The 16,548-nt window shown below is 45.7% G+C and overlaps 1 pseudogene; it reads right to left on the bottom strand.

Moving 5' to 3' along the window:
- Positions 1-218: 218 nt before the first annotated feature.
- On the bottom strand, positions 219-2,615 carry LOC149859906 (uncharacterized; annotated as a pseudogene).
- Between the last annotated feature and the right edge of the window lie 13,933 nt (positions 2,616-16,548).

Here is a 16,548-nt window from a genome sequence, read left to right as displayed (position 1 = left end):
ATCTTTAGCTTAGGTAAAAGGAGTGTTGCTTCAGAGCAAGTGGGGGAAAGAGAAGTAAAGAAGGAAAAATATACCCAATTACCACCAGTTTGACTATAAAAGTTATTTATTGCTAAGTAGATGAAATATATAATGACAATAGTAGTAATAGACATGCAAAGGAAAAACAAACACAAACAGTTATAGTATACCCTGGTTTCACTAAGTATTTGGGGAAACCTAGCTCAAGCTTAACTAATACAGTTCAAGTTCAGAAATCTATGCTTGGAGAGACAGAAGATAAAAGAGCGAGAGAGCTGGGATCTCACCAGTCCAAGGCACTCGGGTTGCAAAGCTGACAGGTCAAAGTTCTCAGCATGATCTTTGAAGGGAGATGATCTGCCTCCTTCAGCCTCTCCAGAAGAAAGTGGGTGGTGTCAGCACACACTGCTGCTTCTTTTACAGATTTTTATACCCCCAGAATACTTTCAAGCATTCTCAATAGTGTAAATCAAATTGTCTTTTCTATTGACAAGGGGTTATCTGATTGGAACATCTCAGGAACTTGATTGATACTCAGGAAATACCTACTTAGGAGCCAGCTTGGCATTCCTATGGATAGCAGATATACTTGATGGGATATCTCCTGGTGTCTTCAGAAACAATAGATTGCAACATCAGGGTTTTGGATTTTTACTTGCTGTGAACAAGCCTCAGCTTAGCATGACTTTTCCAGATCTTACTATAGTCTTTTAACAGACTTAAGGCAATTATTGGAGTGTTTATAACCTGTTGTGGAGAGGACTTCCACCAGTCGTCTCGGGAAAAGTATGACAACACTTGTGGTCAGGGCTCCAATGGGCTGGACGCTGTGATGAACCCTGTACCGTTGTTCAAATGTTATCCATACCCCCTCTGACTCAGTCTATTGCCTCAGCATTCCCTAACTCGGCAACTGAGTTTTAGCCAATTAAGTTTACATAGGCCTCTCATAGTGGGACCGGGGAATGTACGGCCTGAGATGCCTAGTAAACTTACTTTTGCTTAGAGGTGTGTGTGTGTGTGGCTGGGGGGGAAGGCCTTTGTAAATCCAGATTAGACTTTGTCTGATAAGTGCTGAGCTGGGTGTGAGGGTTGATTAGCATTTGGAGCACAGATTCCCCATCATGCACTGCTCCCCTGCTTCGCTGACCCCAGAATTCACTGCAGTCTCTGCTTCAGGCTTTCTGTTCTCCATCTCTCATGTAAATGAATGGTCATCTGTTCCCATCTCAGATGCAAATGAGACCTAGGGCAGTTGTTGCACTTTTGTCACCCTTATCTGGAGGGTTTTAGGTATGTCTCTCACTGCATCTTAATCAGTTTCTGTTTAGGTGGTGGGGGGGGTGATTCTTTGTGAGTCAGACAGTCTGCATCCTGTGTCAGGGTTCCCCAAGACCATGGAGCTGACAGGTAACAATTCCCCCCTGTTGATGGGGTGCTTGCGTTGAGCGAGTATCCCCATCACATCTTTGCTCCATGGTACTGGTCTGATCTTCTATCCATTGCAATCATCGCATCAGTCTCTGGATCCAGCAAACTAGTAGCATTAGACCAATCACTAGTATAATTTGAAAACTAATAATTACTACAATGGGGTGAAGCATGACATTTAAAAGTCCTGTTGCATTGGGAAGTTTGCCATTCTTTCCCAAAGTTTTGAGTCTTTGCAGTTCAGCTTGTAAAGAGGGATGAGTTAATAGGTTCTTAATGGTAATGAGACCCATTCCTAGTAAAAACGGGGGACACCTCTTTGTAGAGCTCAGGGTAGGCATTCAAATGTTGTATGGTCCATACAGGTACAGTAAACTTAAGATCACAAGTAACAATGATGGTTACATTACAGAAACAGCGATTAATATAAGGCACCATAGGTTGAATCCAATATCCATTAATTAATACAATATCACATCTTGTTCTCATGCATGCACATGCTTTACCCACTTAAACAATAGCAGATTCCCTTTCTTGGATAACATCGAAGGAACAGTGAGACTCGTTCCCAGGTTGTGGGAAAAAACATTCATCATGCTCCTCCAATGCTTGGTCTTCACAGATGTAACCCAAACCTTCTTTTCTCCTACACCTTTTTACATTTACTGTTTTCCATGCATTATCTTTCTGTCAGGCTCAAGTGTTATGATCCCTGGAGTACATCACTGAGCTATCATCAATTTGCAATCCTAATGGGACTACTGGGTGGATTGTTCTAATTATTTGCCTGCCACAGTTATAAGGAATAACTGCAAGCTTTGCTGGTGGTGATTATACGAAGCATTTACTAATCTCCACCAGGGCTGGAGGGCTAATTCTTCCTCCTTTGCATTGGGCCGAATCAGGTTGATTGCTTCCATGGGAATTTGTCCCATCATGGCTTGCCGAATCATTCCCATGATAACATTTTGGGTGAGAGCCTGAGCTTGCTCACATGCTAAAGCCAATGAGACATTATTTTGGAGAGACTGTACACCAGACATCATTAACTTTTCATCCCCTTCTATGGCTCCTTCCCACCCAGGAAATACCTTACTTATTAGCTGCTGTTCCTCACTTAACGTTTTTAAAGATGCGGTTAATGGAGTTCCCATTTTCCCCATATTTTCAGTGGCATTATGACAGTTTATTAGCAAGAACTTCTATACATGCAAAATAGAGTCTGGACACCCTACTCCAGATACAGCAGTGTTTTGATGCAGCTATGCGACATCAGGGTTCATGTTTGAAGATCTGTGAGGGAACAGAGAAAAGAAAAACAAACTCCCACACTCCCCCCGTATATACTGGCAGAAGCTAGGATCACATTGCAGGGTAAAAGTGGAGCATTGATCTATGAGAGGGTGGTCTTATACAGTACTTTTTCCATCAGTAGATCTCTAGGAAGGAAGACAAGATGATAGATGTTCTCTTAACAGGCCAGTAGAAAATATGGGAACAGGGCAGCACGGCTTCTGATTCCCAGTTCAGTGCTTTAACCAAGAGGCTGAAAAGCCTGTCTGATTATTCCTACCTGTCAATATATATTAAGATCATATTGCTTGTTAGGGAGTTTGCTTCATTTAGGCAACCGTGAGCCACCTCAAGAGTAGGCTGTATTTGACTGTTCAGGCCTACATGACAAGACTACTTGGAAACTGAAACAGTAGTAGCTCACTTGCTAATTCAGAACTAGTATTAACTGCACATATCATTGCTAGCACTGTGGAAGCCACAGCCATTGCCTTGGAGTACACCTGAAATTAAAAATATGCAGTTTTGACATTTAAAAGCCCTTAATAATTTGGGATAAGACTAGGGGAGCTATAATTTATCACTTGAAAGCTTGAGAGCTGCAATTAGTAGAGGTGCTTCCGCAAGTTTGGACAATTTTCTTCAACATGAGAGACAGAGTATGCATAAAGATTATTTAACTCAGAGATATGCTTCTCACCTTGGTTCACTGCATTTAGATCTGTAAGCCTTCAAGGATATTCACTGCAGCACAGCTCATGATACGTTCATGAAGTAGAGGCTGTATTCTACATTTTTAGCAGTAAAAGTACCCTTACAAAAGGCATCTTTGGAAAGACAGTTGTGATGGGTGTTCAGCTAATAACTAAAAGCATTTTTACACATGCTTTGGGGTGTAGCACCAGGTGCTTTAATTAGCAAGCAATGCTAATTAAAAGCACTTGTGTGTCATGTGTATCAGCGTCACCACGCTGAAAAAATGGTGGTGGGGCACTTTGAACTAAAGCTCAATAGAACATGTTTTATTTCAAGGAACCCGCCACCATTTTTTCAGCATGGGGACACTGATACATGTGACATGGAAGTCTTCCAGAGCACATCAATTTCCGTACTCCAGCAGACTGAATTAATTGAGTCTGCTCTGATGCTCTGGATTTCCAGTGCATCAGAGCAGGGTCCCTGCATATGTATAGGAGCTCTTACTCAGGAAAGGATGCCTTAAATAGCTGTTTTAATTTATAAAAATACATGTCTGTCACCACATTTAGCTTATAGTGGACTTTGGCTTTGGCATTAATTATTTTTTGCAGTTGGCCATACTTTAGAAATATGTTGGACACAGTGCAGCCTGCATAACTTACTCTGTTGTTCTGAATTTGAGAACCTCTCAAGAATGGGCTTGTACCTCTGTAACAGGTCTCCCTCCCCAGTGCCATCTTCTTAGTCATCCACACCTTATGTGGGGTGCCCTTGGAATCCTTCTGTCCCGCTCTAATCTCTCCTGCCACGTCTTGTTGGAATTTGTTATGAAAGCAGGAGATTGCCTATTTTGTTGGGTATGTTGGAGTCTCTTCTAGAATGGCCTGACCCCTTTTTATTGTAGCTAGGCCTCCTTGACCAAATCCAACACACAGGGTTTGGCCCAGAGGCTCTAGCTTTTCCTTCAAGTGCCTGAAGGCTTGTGACCCTCTTTTCTGCTCCTTTCTGGAGTAAGGCCCCCCTGGCCCAGGGGCGCAGGTGCCAGCCCCATGGTCAAAGAGGCTACTGGTTCAAACCCAGGGGCATCCTGCTAGTCCCAACAACAACACACCCCCCCTATATATAGCCTTTTACCCCCACACCAGGCATCCCTGGCCTTTTTAAGCTTGTCGTTCCTGTGCCAGAATTAGTCTCATCCCAAAAGGCTGCACCCTCACTGGTGCCGGGGTCTGCAGCCCCCCCCAGAATGAGGCCTCCTCTGTCCCCTAATAGCCTCACTGCCACTGGGGTCTGCATCCCCTAAAGTCTTTGCCCTCACTGGCACTGGGGTCTGTGCCCCACCCCAAAATGAGGCCCCCTCTGTCCCCTAATAGCCTCACCCAAGCCTCCAGTTGTAAACAGCAAACAGAAAACTCACGCCCCTAGGCTATAACGTAAATCTCTGCCAATGGGCAATAACATCATTCTTCCTGCCACACCAGGGTTGCTCTATCTTTCCCCAATCTCGGACTGTACCTGCAGTCTGGCCTCTCCTCTTAGCTCTGTCTGGCAGAGCTCCTTCCCCTCTGGCTGCCCATGGGGAACTGTCTCCCTGGACTCAGCCCTGGGGTTTAAATGGGAGCCAGGCCCTGCCCCTTCCGGTCAGCTAACCGGTGACCGGTATGAGTCACTGGCTCCCTCCGGTTGCCCTAGCTACCCGCACCTGGGCTCCTTCCCCATTGCTCCCAAGAGTAGCAGGCACCTTAGTGCCCTGATACAACCTCCCATATGTGGAGGTGATGCTGGCTAAAGCAGGGTTATTTTATGAAAATTTCTGGAACAAACTTCTCTCTCCCTTTTAGGAGTCCTCATTTTACAGTGTGCATTATGAGCAAAGTTATGGACTACACAACAAAGCACATCACTGTACAGGTGGTGATAATTTTTATTAAAAGATGTCTGTCTATTTACAAATCACATATTATATTATTTATAGGTCCAAACCAGAACTACCCTAAAGTTTGAAGTATTCAGAAAGGGTTTTTGCATTGGAACCATCTCTGATTTCACTGACTTTCTCACATCTATTCTATTCTATTCTATAAAGATTTCTAACATCATACTCATTACTGCGGCCCCTGGGTGTTTTCCAGTAGTGCATTAAGGGACATCATAAACTCCCATCACTAGCTATTTGTTCTCCCAAAATCTCCCCAGGGAAAAAGCATGCAGTATTTTGTTTTGGTTGGATTTATATACACACTTACTGCACATATTTATGTTACAGAAGGAGTAGTTTAGGCATTTCTAGAAAATAGCAACCAATAATCTCTGTGTCATGGGCATCTCCCCAGATGAATGGCCAGGCCGCAGTGAAATGGCAGAATGCTAGGCCATAACACAGCCCTCTGGATGGGTGACCCCTGTCACGCTCACAAGGCAGAGAAGTCAATCGCATCGAACTACCATCAAAGCAGGAAGGAAATTGCAACATAACTGGCTAAGCAGAAGACAATGAGGGGACTGTGTAAGGAAGGAACTGCTGACAAGTAAAGACAGAGTGCTGGCAGGAAGGTAACACAATTGGCTAATAAAAATAAGTGAAAAAGAGTAAGGGTATAAAAGAGTAATGCCACGAGGCCCTGATGGGGGAAGTTCAAACTGTAACTTCAGGTGTCAAAGGGCCCGCGGACTGATCACCCGCAGAGTCACCCCCCCCGTGAGCACTGCCTCAGGTCATTCTTGAGGCCTCCGCGAAGAGACTAACGTTCCCAGCCATGAAGCCGCTCCTTTTGTTTGCTGTAGTGGTAAGCATGCATGTAAGACCGTAGCTATTTATGTTTGTATTTGTCTGTCTTTCCTGTAAAAGACATGAGCTGTTGACCAAGTCTGGGTCTAGGGTCTTGGCTAGCCTCACCAAGGTCGTCCGCGATCTTGAAAGCAAGGGGCCTTGACCTGAACCCCGTGTCTCAACGGACGTAATTTCCCATTTAGCTGTTTGTAGTTGTTTTGATTGATTATGTTTTGATTGTTAAATGACCTTTTAAGAAATATGAGCCATTGACCAGGTCCGAGACTAGGGTCCTGGCCAGTCACACCAAAATCACTCATGGTTTTGAAATCAAAGGGCCTTGACCCGAACCTCGTGACCCAACGGACATCACTCCTCAGCTTTGATTGTTTGATTATTGCATGTTGTCATAGATTAGTATTATATAGGAAATCATTTGCTTGAGTTGTCAATATTTTATAGGTTAAAGCCAAATAAATATTGTATATTAATCATAAACTGCATCCTCATTGGTGTCCAGCCCACCGACCTAGCCACAACTTGGCATTTTCAACCTAGTGCGACACTCTGTAATGTTCCTTTTTATTCCATGCATCCTCATCCAAAAAATGTCAGTGCTGCTCTTAACCATCAAGCAGTACAACTTGTTGTGGTATAGCATTCCCATCCCTTCACATCTCATGTTTGTAGATAGTTGAGCTAAATCCTCCTTCACTACTACGTGTTTAAGTGGCTTATGTAGCCACTACAACTTCAATATTTGTTACTTAGCCACAGCTTGGATTCTATTTGTGCTTGGGTAGCTTCACTTATCCTGAGCTTCCCTACTGAGCCTGCTTAGAAGCCCACACTATGACCCATAGGCTCTAAGGCATACTGGAACTGCCTAGGCATATGTGTAATGCTCAAAACTTCAGTTGCAGAATAACTACCAAGTGGTAAGACAGGGAGGAAGAGAGAGGGTGCTTCTCACTTCTCGTTCATTAGCCTAGAGGCTCCAATGATTTGTGACACTATGGATTTATATTTGAAATCTCTGGGTTTATCTTGTGAGTCATGCATAGGTGTTTGTGCACCTAATAATGCTAATATTGAGTAGCTCTCTGAGATGCCCTTAAAAGGTTCTCATGACATCCTGTTTCATGGTTGACTGTGGCCTCCCAAGTCTGGGGGTGACTGGGGAGGCGGGGTGGGGCGGGGCAGTCCCCCAACAGCTGGTTGCCAAGTGCTCCAGTGGCATGGTGGCAGACGGGGTTGGTACTTCCACATGTGGCACAGCATGGGCAGAAGTGCCAGCACTTCTGTTGCTGATGTGCCACCAGTGGAGCCAAATTTGGGGAGGGGGGCAAGAGTGCTCTCCGTTCTCCCCTACCAGTCAAAGCACTCACTGTCAGGAGGGGCACCAGTGCTATCTGCCGGTGGGGGGGGGGCGCACATGCCTGCCCCCCCCACACACACATTGCCTATGCCCTGGTCGAGAATCACTGACTTAAATGCTTAAAGGTGGAATAGGACCTCTGTATTTCATTAGGCTCTGCAGGATGGAAAAAAAGAAACCACACATCTAAATAACAAAAAAATTACCTACAACTTCAAAAGTAACTTGCAGTTGCAATTGGAATTGTACTGGATGTGAAACAGAAAATTTAGATCCGATGTATTTAGTGTAAGGCTGCAGAGTGGTCTTTTTGACATGGCCATAACAGAAAAACCCATCTGTCCAATAGAGTTGCCTTTGATTTGTATACTTTACTGTGGTACTACAGTTGTGGTATATAATACTGCAGTCTTATAGTGTCCAGTATTATTTTATTCAATAGATTAAGCTAATGGGTAAAAAGTTCTTAATCTAAGATCTTACAGATTTAATATGCTATATAATATAAAATGGTATTCATTTATCATGAGACTAGGCCATTTTCTAATAAAACAAATATAATGGATAATAAATTAAATTTTTTTTTTTGTCTAGATTCAGGTAATTTATGAACAGAGGGAACTCTTACAGATTGCTTGTGGGTAGACCTTGGCATCTGTGTAATTATGTGGGATCTCTGAAGACACTTAAAAGGCCAATAGACTAGTTTTAAATAATCTCCTTTATTCTGGAACAACCAGAACATAAAGATTTTGTAGACCATTGAAAGAATTATATCCCAAAATTGCCAATCCTATCCCAAATATTAATAAGACCTATAAATCTGTCTCCAACTGTGCTATATAGACTATGCATTACAGTTCATCATAGTATTAAAAAAGATGAACTATAACACTTCAAAAATAATGAAAAAGGTCTGCGGTCACTGGAGGCAAATTTGATCCAATGGTGACTTCATTATTGGAAGTAAATCACACTGTCTTGAATAGCTATTCAGGCTCAGGTCCAAGACAAGGAAGTTTTGTTGACCTGTTCTTTATGCATTCCTTCATGAGTGGCTACTAGTTTCTGTACTCTGGCACGTCTCCAGAAAGAAATATAAATTGCTGTACACGCTTACCATTTCCTTGGACAATCTGTTTCATTCTTAAATTGATTCTGTTGACTCTATCAGTGTACACTGGACCATCCCTAATATCACAATATTCCTTTTTACTTCTCTGGCACAGATACACTCCCGTTAACTAAAGTAGGACCAAGGTTTTATCTCAAACTTTAATCAAGCTGCTAATATTGTTTCAGTGGCAAATCTCTGTCTAAATCAGAAGACTCAAGGAAACGCTTGGAAAATACTCATTCTTAGTTTTCTCTTATTTTTTTAACTATCTTAATATAATAAAAGCCTTAGTCTGTCTGTCCGTCTGTCTGTAATGTTCCGGGCCAACTATGCATGTGCCACCAAGAGGGTGCATGCCAATTGGCTGAGAGGGCCTGGAGCATTATGGACAGAAGACTTGAGGGAGTGAGGGAGCTGCCATACTATTCCCCCCCATGCCCCCAGCAACAGCTAGCAGGGAGTGGGAGGTGGCAGGGAAGAGGGGAGGAAGGGAGAGTGGGAGGGGAGTGGGAAGGGGAAGGGGGAGTTTCCAGTGGAAGCCCCCCCCTCCACTGCCATGCCCCCTCTGCCCCCCCGCTGCCACTGCCGCTGCCACTGCCTGGCCCCGACAGCCAGCAGAAAGCATGAAGTGGCAGGCCAGGAGGGAGCCAGCGGTAGTGCAGGGTGGAGCGGCAGGGGGTGGGGGGTGCATGGGGCTGCACAGGAGTGATGGGGTTGGGGAGGCCCATGGGGCCAGACATGGGGGGAGACATGGGCCCGAGTGGGGGAGGATGCAGGGAGTGTTTGGAGGGCATGGGGCCAGATGTGCTCCAGTGGGGGGGTGCATGGGGCTAGAGGTGGAGCGGCAGCACTATGGGGTTCGGGGTGGGGTCACTCCATCCCTGCCTGCCCTCCCCCTCCTCTTCTCCCCACCGACATTCATGATGGACAGTTTGCTAGTGGAAAAATAATAGAGCAGGCTTTCTGTTGCAAAGAATCCAGAAAGCTCACAACGTGGAAGAATGCTTTTAACACCATGAATTCAAACATGAGTTCAAGACAAAACCAACTCAAAACCAAAAAATAGGTTTAAACAAAAAAAGATTTTTCCTGTTAGAAAAATCTTATTTGTTTCTATTTCTATTTTAAAATAAAAGGGATTTGTAAAATGCTTGTCTGTGCATCATTTGAGCTAAATGTTTTCATATCTAAAGGGTTTGCAATAGTTTCAATAATTCTTAACAATAGTTTTAGTGGGTCAGTGAAATCAGATTAATGCCCAGATTATACCACCAGTGGATGACTCTACATGAGATGCTACATCACCATAGCAACAAGCTACATCACTGTAGCTCCTTGCTACAACAATGTAGCATTGCCAGGCATGAACTGTGATGCTGTGTAGTACTAATGAGCTACTACACAGTGAGCATGTCTACATATGATGCTACAGTGATATAGCCTTGGCAGGCAAAAACCACGATACCAACTTGATGTTGCCGTAGTGATGAGCTACCTTGCTATAGCGCATTGCTATGGTGACGTAGCTGCTAAAAATAACCATGCGCTAACAGGACAGCACAGTCATGGCTGTTAGTATGCCATCATTTAGTACTTCCTAAAGTAAGTACTAAATGATGGCACAGTAACAAATGTGCTATGGTGGGTACATGCAGATGCACCCAGTAGCTCATTGCTGCTAAAAATTGCTGCTAAAAATTGTTCTGTGGCATTGGGACTGCACTGTAACACTGATTACTGAGTGGTCATTTAGTACTTGCTCAATTACTAAATGACCGTGCAGTAACACTGTGCAGTCCGCTGTATGTGTAGATGAGCCCACTATGATATAAAGTAGCTGCACAGCAGCATTAGCTTCATACTTACATAAGAGATGTAAAAAAAATCTTTTAATCTCTCCTGTATGATAATCATGGATAATTTGAAACTGCCAAAGGAAAAAAAAAAAGAATAACAAGAAAACAAACCTCCTAATCAGAAATCCAATAACAACATCAGCTTCAGGTCAGTAAGTAACAAGAATGACCTTATCAAATCATTTAGCATATTGATGAGGATATAATAAATGTTATGCTGTACATATGAATAGACGCATTTTCTCCCTTTTTCTTTATGCTTTTCTTCACACAACCATTGTAACATGCTTCATATTATCCTGGCTGCAGTGTCATTAAAAAACATCATTAAAAAATCCCTCCAGAAAAGATCATGGATTATAGCTTCACCCTGGCCAAATGCAAATGCAAGTCTGCATATATAAAAATGTTGCTGTATCAGTCACATAAATCTAAGTAGCAAATTAGAAACACTTTACTAAACTATTAACTGTCAGTAATGAAATACATCTAAATGCTACCTAAACTGCTTTAAGAAACAATGTTCAGATACTAATATCAACATAGAACAAAAACACATGAAAAGTCCATAGAAAAAGTTAAGTTTCCCTATGGGAAAATGCTGTGGTGAGGGAGAGACAATCTATGCTCATTGCCCAGTCAGTCTCTCAAGCCATGCACCGACTCACAGTCCAGAAGCATCCCCAAGCCACAGGACACCTCATGACTCCAGACCTCTGAACACCACACTAGCTTGCCCACTTCCACCTGCTTGCCTAGTGTTGTCCACTTGCACCTGCTTGATGAGGGTCTTGTCTGAGCCATCCCCATCTCATGTGTCCTGGATTTGAGCCTGAGCCTGAGTCCAGGATCGGGTCAGGGTTAGGGTTGTCAGGGCCTGGCTGGAGAACAAGTCTATGGAACAGGCATCTTTATGCTCCTCTATGGCCATTTTGGAAGCAAGCAGTGGAGAGGTGACTCTGTTGTTGCTGTCATCATTGTGCTGTACTGGTCCCACAAGTGTGCAGTGCATGGTTTGGCAGGGAGCAATGGCATGGTCCTGCTTTACATCGGGGCCATGGTCCTCACAGTACCCAAGACCTTGCTGATGTCCCAGAAAATATCATGACTTCAGGCACTCAATTTTGGTGCAGCCAGTTCTGCTGGTGCCTAGAAGCCATTGTCTAGGCAATAAAATACCGGGTGTTGATGTCTGCTTTTTGTGCTTCTGGTGGTGGTGGCAATAGTTCTCTCCTCACTCCAGAGTGCACCTTGCCACAACTCCAGTTCCAGGCCTGCCTCCTGGGGTTTAGGAGGGTATTCCATGGTCTGTTTTGATTCACAAAGCTAGGTGATTGTTGTTCACACCAGAGTGCTCAAAGCAGAAGTGGTGGACCTTGGTGAACCTTGAGGGTGCTAATAGGTGCTCAAGGTAATGCCATTTGGACCCAGGTCACACCCATGGGAGGGAGTTGGGGGTTTTGCCTTGTGGCCAGAACTGCTCCCATCGCGGCTGGTACCATCTTCAAAAGCAGCAGAGTTCTGGTGGGTGGCTATAGAGCACTCCTGAATTGTGTATTGTGGGATGCTGCAGGACTGCAAATTGCTCATATTATCTCTATGGAGCAGTCTGACAATATCTGAACATGTAATACTTAATAGGGCTGTGTGAAATTTCACCAGCTGTTTCATTTCAATGTTGTTTAGACTTGTTTTGAGCTTGAAACAGCAAAATTGAAATTAAACAGAGGGCTTCAAAACAGCCTTGAAATGAAATGAGGCCAGTCGAAATGTTTTGAAAGTTTTGAAATGTTTCACGTTTCGAAGCTGAAGCTGAGCTTTTCTGAAGGGAAACAGAAAGCAAGGAGAGGGAGGGGGAAGTGGAGGGGGAGGGCAGGCAGGGGGAAGGTTCTTAGTGGTACCTTAATGGTGCCCAGGGAGGGGGAAGAGGTGGGGAAGAATTGCTCTTGTTATTGACTATGTAGCTGGCCAGTGACTGTCATCCTTCCCTGAGGACCCTTCGAGTCTCAGTGCCCTGGGGTAGGGATAGAAAAACAGCATAAAGGGAAGCATTGTTTGAACTGCCCTGCTTTCTGCCTGGGTGTTACTTGCTAATCTATGTGTTCCAGTAGCTCAACGTCAGACAACTATGGCTAACACTGACCTTCTAAAGGATTCCCTACTTGCTAGGCTAGGCTATTCTAGCAAGAGGGATTTCAAAATACCTTTTTCTTTTAGGTGCCTTTATTTTATTATTATATTAATTCATTTGTTCTTTGGAATTTTATACTTATATTGGATAGGTTTACTATAGCATTTAATTTATATAGGAAGGAAAATACATTTATAGTTAATTTCTATACATTTAAAGCTTTGCAGCATAGATACATGCATACATACATGCATAATATAATTTATATAGCAAGAAATATATTTATATTTGTTTTTATATATTTATTCTTTGCACCACACCTACATTTTTAAATTTTATAGAGAGAAAGATCTATTTCTGTTGGTTTCATACATTTCTTCACTGCAACACACCTACAGTTTTGAAGTTATATAGGGAGAAAGACATATTTCTATTTGTTTGTATACATTTCTTCTTTGCACCACACACCTCCAGTTTTTAATTTATATAGGAACACAAATACATTTATATATTTGTAGAAAAGGAAGACATGAAACACATCATGAAGCGTGGTGGAAAGGTGGGTGGCCAGCCTTCAGGGAGGGGCAGAAGATGGGGGTAGAGGGAGAGCTGTAAATTGTCCGCCCCAACCAAGCTGAGACACAGTCTCTTTCCTCCAGCTAGAAGGGACAAGGTTGATACAAGCAGCAAGGAGAGGGGAGCAGTGCCAATGCCACTGCCTGTGCCTGAGACTGGATCCCCTCCACGAGTACCAGTCATAACCCCTCACCACCACCACCATGACAACAACAACAAGCAGCAGCACCAGCACCAGCGTGGCAGCCTACTCCACCCCCATTTCACTTACCATGCTGAGCCTTCCAGTATGCTGGATCTGGATCTCAGTGCCCTAGCAATGGGAATTCTGGGGAAGTAGGGGGAAATCGGCTGAGTTTGTGCTTGACACCACTCAAGTTTCCCTTACAGTCATGTCTCCTTCCCCAGAAGGCACTTCAGAGGATGTTGATGTAGAAGTGGAAGTGAGTGGCTTAGCTGAGTCCACTTCTCCTCTTGCTGTGCCTCTGCCTGCTGAGGAGGGGGAAAGTGCAGCAGCATCCACACACGCACCCACACCCCAGAAGCAAGCAGGTAGTGTGGTCTGGGATCATTTTGAGCTGGCAGATGATCCCACATATGCTATTTGCCTGCATTGCTGAGCCAAAACCAGCCAGGGCAAGAGAACAAAACACTTGAGCACCACAGGGATGCTAATGCATCTCTGCAGGCACCACCCCCTTGCCCTTGCTCCTCCTTAGCCTGGCACCAATGGGAGCATGCCCAAGGGGAAGTTCCCCTCTCGATCCAAAGCCCCTGTACCCCTGAAGCAGAGGGAGACCACCCTGGAACAGTAGGGAAAAGCCAGACAGAAAGCAGGGCACATTGCAAGGGTGAGCAAGTTCACTCAGAGCACTGGGGAGATGCTTGCTGTTGATGGCCAGCCATTCTCATTAGTTGAGCGGCCAGGGTTCAGGAGGCCCATGGCACTCATAGGCCCATCATACCAAGTGCCCACATGCACCACCTTCAGCAGGACAGTGGTACCTTCCCTGTATGAGGCATGAAGCTGTACAGGGCAGGTCCACACGTGGTCTTATACTTCACCTTGGACATCTGGGGGAGCCAGTGTGGTGATCATGCCTACCTTTCCCTCACAGGGCACTGGTGTGACCAGTCAGGCCATCGGTGGGCTCTCCTTCAAGCTGATGTGATGGATGAGTCCCACACAGCAACAGAGATCATGGGGCCACGAAGCGCTTGGTGCAAGGGTGGCTCACTGGGCAAAGCAAGCTCACTTGCAGGTTCATGTTCACCATTCAGGCCCCAGAGGAGGCACACCTAGGCCAAGGGTCAGGGAGGATCTAGTCATGGAACTTCTGGAGGGACTGGATGTATTTAAATCAGCTGGTCTGTACAATTTCCACTCCAGAGTGCTGAGGGCATTAGCTGAGATCATTGTGGGACCCCTGGCATGGCTGTACGAGCACTCGTCATGCTGTGGTGTGATGCCAGAGGACTGGAAGAGGCCCAATGTGGTTCCCATCTTCAAAAAAGGGAGGAAGGAGGACCCAGGGAACTATAGGCCAGTTAGTCTAACCTCGATCCTGGGTAAGCTTTTTGAGAGAATTATTCTGGCACATGCCATGAGGGGCCAGCAGGGGAGATTATGCTTAGGGGCAACCAACATGGGTTCATTAGAGGCAGGTTCTGTCAGACCAACCTGGTAGTCTTCTAAAACCAGGTCACCAAATCCTTAGATGCAGAGGTAGCAGTGGACATAGTCTTCCTGGACTTTCAGAAGGCCTTTGACACTGTCTCTCACCTCGTTCTCATTAAGAAACTGGAGGACTGTGGTGTCAACACCCACACAATCAAATGGGTTGCCAACTGGCTGGACGGCCCCACCGAGAGTGGTGGTGGATGGGTCATTTTCAACCAGGAAGGACGTGGGCAGTGGGGTTCCGCAGGGCTTGGTCCTTGGGCCCGCACTGTTCAACATCTTCATCAGTGACTTGGACAAGAGGGTAAAAAGCACTCTGTTCAAATTTGCTGATGACACCAAGATGTAAGTTTGCCCCTGCTGGGCTTCCCAATAAGTTTGTCCCTGCTGGGGCTTCTCCCAGATAGATAGTTCCCCACTAGGGTCTGTCTCACCAAGATCACCATGGGTCCCCCCCCCGTAGGGTTTGTCTCTGCGCTCCCCGTGTTTTTGCCCCGACTGGGCTTCTCCACGGTCACCGCGCGCTTCCCCACGGGGTGCTACCCTGCTGGGGTTTCGTCACCTGCCTCCTGCAGTAAGTTCCCCTCACTTGCACTTCATGCGCTCTGTCGCCCACACTGGGGCCTCATAAAATACCACCCCGCAGGGCCGGGATCACCAGGAACCCCCACACTATTGGGTAGCTCCCCTGAAATTATCCCAATAGCCACCCTCACTGGGGTTGGGGTCAGGACACCCCCAAACACAGAGCTCTCTACTGCACTGGGAGCACCCCCGCCTTACTGGGGAGCTCCTAATGAAGCCTTCTCCTTCCCCTTATAGCCTCACCCGGTTCTCTGGTGTAATGATAACAAACTAGCAACATAAAGCCCTGAGCCAACTGGCTACAACCCAAAAGAAGCCGCCCGGCTATAACCTAAACTGTGCACCACCTAGGCGCTCCCTCACCTCTCTGCCAGGGTTCTCTTCACCCCCTCTCATCATTATACGAACGCTGGAGCGCTCTGGCTGCTCTGCTTAACTCTGGTCAGGGTGGCAGCAGCAGCTCCTTGGGCTGCCAGAGGGGATCTAAGTCTGGTCTTGGCCTGTCTGGTTATAAAAGCCAAGCCCTGCCCCCTCCTGGTCAATCTGTTGCTTAGGCAACCCCCGGCTGTGCTGCCCTATTGATTGGCAGCTAAGCCCGCATCGCCATCACTAGTAGCGAGCACCCTAGTGCTCTGCTACACTCCTTCCCCCTTTAAGTTCTTAACCTTCATTAGGAGTGGGGCACACAAGTGCCCAGCGACAGATGGGATTCAACACTGACAAGTGCAAGGTGCTGCACCTGGGGAGGAAGAACCAGCAGCATACCTACAGGCTGGGGAACTCCCTTCTCATCAGTGCAGAGGCAGAAAAGGATCTTGGAGTCATCACTGATGCCAAGATGAATATGGGCAGGCAGTGTGGGGATGCAGTTAGGAAGGCCAGGCGCACCTTGTCATGCATCCACAGATGCATCTCAGGCAGGTCCAGGGAGGTGATCCTCCCCCTCTATGCAGCACTGGTCAAGCCGCAGCTGGAGTACTGCATCCAGTTCTGGGCACCGCACTTCAAGA

The sequence above is a fragment of the Crocodylus siamensis genome, chromosome 7 (genome assembly GCF_052110815.1).
Source record: "Crocodylus siamensis isolate JL-2025a chromosome 7, ASM5211081v1, whole genome shotgun sequence".
NCBI lineage: Eukaryota > Metazoa > Chordata > Crocodylia > Crocodylidae > Crocodylus > Crocodylus siamensis.
Note: the sequence above shows the minus strand (reverse complement) of the source record. Positions and strands in the feature narration are given on the sequence as shown.